Below are 6,000 nucleotides of genomic sequence, written 5' to 3' on the forward strand. Positions count from 1 at the left end.
TTCTCTCTGGCCTTTACAAATGCAATCTTGGCACACTGATATCCATTCAGAATGCTGCTGCAAAAGAGCAAAGTGTTCGGCTAGGAAATTGAGTACGTCACTCCCTCTTTGCATCCCTTCCTTGGTTCCCTCTTCTCTATCATAACATACATAAGCTACTTGACTCCACTTTCATGACCTATCCCCACCAACCTATCACCTCTCATTCAGCAGCAAAAGATCAGCTTACACTTCCAACTTCTCCATGATGCCAGCCTCATCACCCACTTGTTAGATTTTCAAACATGCACCTTTATAGTTTCTCCCATGCTGCCCCCACAGGCTTGGGAGGAGCGCCCCATAAATATCCTCAAAACTCAGTCATTATCCTTCTTTAAAACTCTCCTTTGCCATGAGGCCTACCAAAAAAATTCACAACAGCTAGGCTACAGGTGTACTAAGCCCACTGTCTGTCACACTGCCAAATACCATCTCATTGTTTCCTTGCGCTCCCTCTTTGTCTGTAAATAACTGTTGTATCATCTTAGACTGTAAGCTCTTTTAGGGCAACGACTGTTTTTGTTTTGTGTTTGGGGTTCTGGTCCATGCCTGGGATTCCTAGATGTTATGATAATACAAATAAATAAGAAAAGCACCACATTTAAGATGGAAGCACTGACGGACTGGTGGGTTGGGCATTTCTGTCTTGACAAAGCAGTCCCAGGGAACACATGGGTTTAATAATGTTGCCATTTTAGCTCTTTCCACTTTCTAAATGAGACAAGTTCATCAACCAAATATAATTAAACAAACATCAAGGGACCCCCAGACATCCTTCCCAAATCACGACAGCCTAACCAGAGCAGAAAGAGGGAAGTGGCAAAACAGCAGAACAAGACTCAAAGGAAGACTGAAATGCAGAAAATTTCCCAAGGGAGACATCAAAGTAAGTTTGCTTCCAGACCTTGCATCAGGCAGAGGAAGTGGTATCTGTTCTATTCCAGAGTAATCTCAGTACACTAGGAAGACTGGATGCCTCAAAAAATTGGCAATAGATATAGAGCCTTTCACCTTTATGTCACCTGATCTGGGTCAGAAGACTGCAAGCCATTTCCAGTGATGACTGCTGAGTGGCCTAAGAGAAGCGAGATGGTGGTCTCAGTCCAGTCCCTAGCAGACATTTGTTCACACCATATGAATCACCACCGCAGCTGGCACTGATTGGTCCATTTATTGGCAATCACAGTAAAGAGGCAAAAAACCCAGAGAAAGCGTACTTTTCCTCAGGGTGAGACCCCCTCATCTAGTGGTGGAAGCATATCTACAATGCTCTTAGAGAAATGAGAGTCACCTCTTTTTGGTAGGAAAGACCTGGGCTCAATCACTGATCAGTTTAACATTTCATGATGTGATTTTATAATGGGGCAAAGTTTTTCACTCAGTATTAGAGTAAATATTATCTGTGCCCACCATTGCTGATATGGCCTCAGTAACAACCTTTTTCACAGCAGTTATTATGCCTGTCAGCAGCATCTCAGTATACACAGGTAAATGTAATACCACTGCAACCGTATGTATTACTGTTGGCTGACTCATTCTTTATTTTCAACACAGAAGAATTTTATTAGAATGAATGCATTTATCACAATAGCATGTGTTTATTTTGAAAACATTACCCATGCATTTATTTGACAAATAATTGCATCTCCACAGTGCAAGAGAGGCATCTATTTTAGTCAATGGTTAGTAATATTACTTTAAGCATACCAATGTACAGCTTAAATCCAAAATTTGTACTTTTAAAAAACAGAGTTCTCTCTGGCAGATTAATAAAATGGATTCTAATGCACTGCTGAAATATAAATCTTCCACAAGCCGGTGGCTTTCTTTGCATTAGTTGCTGGTTCAACAGCAACTACTTGATATTCAGATTAATAATGTTTTTAGGAGATTATTCATCAGAGCTTTACTGCAAACCATCAGCTGATGTCCTGGGTAATGATGACTGAACCAGTTTCACAAGCTTACTCCCTCCTCCCAAACACACAGTGCAGCTTTTGTTTGTAGAGTATTCCTCACTACCTATTTCAAATGGCAACAATTCTTTCTCCATCGGTACAGAGTAACTAAAGCAAGGGCTTTCCTATGTGTACACAAGAACTACATCATAGTGAGTACACAGCAGCTTTCCTCATTCAGGGATTCTTTAGAAATTCTCCATGCCCAATATACAAACTGCAGTTCAAAGCCTTATAGTACTGCACTGCTTCCACTGTAGGGTTTGAACAATATAGTCCACAGCTGTGGAGATCTGAATAAGGGCCGGAACAAAGCCTGTTCCAAACTTGTCATCCCATCAAAACAGATACCATTATACATCAGTATGAATCTCATATGTTATCAAGCCCCTCTTTCTAAGGCTTAAATTGGTCACAGATCTGTCATTACCAGGAACAACTGCATTTGTTTGCAGCATATTTTTAAATCTCAGAGTGGTTCTTTAATACACTTACAATGTCCAGTCAGCAGCTATTTACTTGCCTCAGACCAGACTCAGATAATTTTTTTTAATAGTTCTGTGACTCCAAGTGATTCAGTCCACTTTATGCCCTGCCTCCTCCCCCAAGTAAGCTTTATTTCTGTGAATGGGTTGGTGGTGCCTATGATTCTGGAGAGGGGCCAAAAATCTTCTAATGCAGTGGTATCTAACATCAGGTCCATTTGAGGTACTGATTCAGATTCTGCAGAATGCAAACTCTTTTTAAAGTAAATTTCTAGAGTTGTGAAGAGAGTCTTACAAATGCAAACCAAGCATTAACTGATACAAAACTGAAGCAAAGTTGCCTTCCTGCATCTGCAACAGCCTGAAGCAACTCAGAGATGTAAGCATTCACAGCAATGTGATGCTAACTCTCAGAAGTCATTAATTACCGGTATATTTCCAAAAATTACCAAACATGTGTACACAAGTCTGGTAACTGCCAAATTACCAAATAATCATAGGACAACAAATAACAGCAGCCCCATGAGTGCCTGGCATACATAGAATCATAGGACTGGAAGGGACCTCGAGAGGTCATCTAGTCCAGTCCTCTGCACTCACGGTAGGACTAAATATTATCTAACCCATCCGTGACAGGCATTTGTCTAATCTGCTCTTAGAAATCCCCAATGATGGAGATTCCACAACCTCCCTAGGCAATTTATTCCAGTGCTTAACTACCCTGATAGTTAGAAAGATTTTCCTAATGTCCAACCTAAACCTCCCTTGCTGCAATTTAAGCCCATTGCGTCTTGTCCTATCCTCAGAGATTAAGAAGAACAATTTTTCTCCCTCCTCCTTATAACAACCTTTTATATACTTGAAAACTCTTATGTCCCTCTCAGTCTTCTCTTTTCCAGAAGAAACAAACCCAATTTTTTCAACCTTTCCTCATAGGTCATTTTTTCTAGACCTTTAATCATTTTTGTTGCTCTTCTCTAGACTTTCTCCAATTTGTCCACATCTTTCCTGAAATGTGGCACTCAGGACTGGACACAATACTCCAGATGAATCAGCGCAGAGTAGAGCAGAGCAGAAACGTTACTTCTCATGTCTTGCTTACAACACTCCTGCTAATACATCCCAAAATGATGTTTGCTTTTTTTGCAGCAGTGTTACACTGTTGACTCATATTTAAGTTTGTGATCCACTATGACTCCCAGATCCCTTTCCGCAGGACAGGTCTGTCGCATCTTAGGTGGGGGTTCTGTTCCGCGCTTATCGCATAAAGCGAAAACCGTGTATAGTCAAAACCCCAAGCCCTTTAAATCCCGCCTGCAGCTCCGGCGGTGGGGCCGGGGGGGGGGAGGACATTTAAAGGGCCCCCCGGTCCCACCGCCAGAGCTGCGGGCAGGATTTAAAGGGCTCTGCCGGGCTTCCCGCCGTGGCGGGGAGCCCAGTGGAGCCCTTTAAATGCCGCCCCGGCCCAGCTGCCACAGCTGCAGGCGGGATTTAAAGGGCTCTGCCAGGCTTGGTGGGGAGCCCAGTGGAGCCCTTTAAATGCCCCCCGGTCCCACAGCCAGAGCTGCATGTGGGATTTAAAGGGCTCCCCCCCGCCCGACCGCCGGAGCTGTAGGCGGGATTTAAAGGGCTCCGCTGGGCTTCCCGCCACGGCGGGGAGCCCGGTGGAGCCCTTTAAATGCCGCCCCGGCCCAGCTGCCAAAGCTGCAGGCGGGATTTAAAGGGCTCCGCCAGGCTTCTCGCCGTGGTGGGGAGCCCGGAGGAGCCCTTTAAATCCCGCCCGCAGCTTTGGCAGCCGGGCTGGGGCTGGCATTTAAAGGGCCCGAAGCTCCACGGTGGCTGGAGCCTCGGGCCCTTTAGTTCGCCCCAGGGGCTACCAGCCCCCTGGGTGATTTAAAGGCCCTGGGACTCCCAGACACAGCTGGTGCCACAGGACCTTTAAATCTTGAAGCTACGTCCCCTCCCGGACTCCAGGCCTTTCAGCGTAAAGCTGAAATCGCGCATGTTAAATGTGCGTAAGTTGCGAGAGACCTATACTCCTTCCTAAGCAGTCATTTCCCATTTTGTATGTGTGCAACTGACTGTTCCTTCCTAAGTGGAGTACTTTGCATTTGGCCTTATTGAATTTCATCCTATTTACTTCAGACCATTTCTCCAGTTTGTCTGTATCACTTTGAATTTTAATCCTACCCTCCAATGCACTTGCAACCCCTCCCAGCTTGGTATCGTCCACAAACTTTATAAGTGTACTCTCTGTGCTGTTATCTAAATCACCGATGAAGATATTGAATAGAACCAGACCCAGAATTATAAATGTAAATGTATATGTACACATGCATATATACAATCAGCCAAGCTTTGCCACAGAGCATTGATGAATATACTAGTAATGTCCATAACTAGGAGTTTTGTTATTACAAAGTTGTCATTCTACCTTTGATCGCTGTATAAACCCCAGTATCTGCAGGAGATCTATTATGCACCAAAGGTAAGATATGCACCTATTTTTTGTAGGTCCAACTCATGAAGCATAATTAACGATACAATTAAGCCATTTCGCCAGAATGCTACAACGACCCTTTACTTTAATATTACCTATCCAGTGCCCTGCAGCAACAAGTGCACCCGCTCAGCAAGTCTCACACACACACACACACCTGGGGGAGGGGGGGGGCTGCAGGTAACACTCTGAAGTCCCACCAATACATCCCAGTGAGGTGTCATCTCGAACCCCGTTCCCGCCCCTCCCAGCCCAGGCTCCCCCCACAAGCTTCGGGTAACAGGCGGGGTTGCTGAGCCCCCGCCCCCGCCAGGCCCCAGAGACCCTCCCGGCCCCCCAGCCAGGCCAGTCCCGGGGTGACCCGGACGCGCAGGTCCCCACGAGCCCCCCGGGGACCCATCTAGCGGCAGCCCCCGCGGCTCTGCCCACCGGCCGGGCCCGAACCTCAACCCCCTCACCTGCCGCGAGCGGGACACGCCCCCTAAACACCTCGGCAGCAACGGCACCAGCAGCGCCCCTCCGACCCTCACCCACTTCCGCCCCTACCACGCGTCACTTCCGCTCCCGCTGAAAACCACTTCCGCCCGTACTCTGCCCCACTCCCGTTAGGTCCTAGTGCCTGCCCGGGCTGGGTAGCAGCCGCCGGGGGCTGGCGTAGGGGAAGGGGGCGATCGGCCTGGGGCCGAGCTCCGGGGTCCCCAACACGCCTGTAACCTCGGTGTCCATCAAGTGACGGGGGGAGGCGAACGACGTACCCGGGCCCCAGAGGTCTCTGCGCAGGGCCTGGCAGCGCCGGGGAGGAGCGGGGCGGCGGGGTCCCGCCGGTGCTCACGCGCCGCCCTGCCCCGGCCTGAAGCCCCGGGCGGCTGGGAGCGGAGCTAGTGCAGAACGGGCGCCGTGCGCGGGGCTCGCCCGGCCCCGGAAGCCCCCCGCCCCCCTGGCAGCCAGACCCCAGCTGGGGAAGGGGCCTGTCACTTTGGCACGAACTGTTGGCTCGGTGTCACGCCGCCCGTCCCGT

The 6,000-nt window shown here is 48.3% G+C and overlaps 1 protein-coding gene across 2 annotated transcripts in view; it reads right to left on the bottom strand.

Moving 5' to 3' along the window:
• WASHC1 (WASH complex subunit 1) overlaps positions 1-5,755 on the bottom strand; it is a 70,741-nt gene extending 64,986 nt beyond the window's left edge. Inside the window, exon 1 of one of the 2 annotated variants that reach the window (XM_044990854.1) lies at positions 5,738-5,755. The gene's annotated coding sequence lies outside the window, so the exon portion shown is untranslated. Of the gene's footprint in view, positions 1-5,440; positions 5,562-5,737 lie in introns of those variants that run through there. The other variant, XM_044990845.1, reaches the window with a different exon arrangement.
• Positions 5,756-6,000: the final 245 nt, after the last annotated feature.

Source organism: Mauremys mutica, chromosome 1, assembly GCF_020497125.1.
Source record: "Mauremys mutica isolate MM-2020 ecotype Southern chromosome 1, ASM2049712v1, whole genome shotgun sequence".
NCBI classification, from domain to species: Eukaryota; Metazoa; Chordata; order Testudines; family Geoemydidae; genus Mauremys; species Mauremys mutica.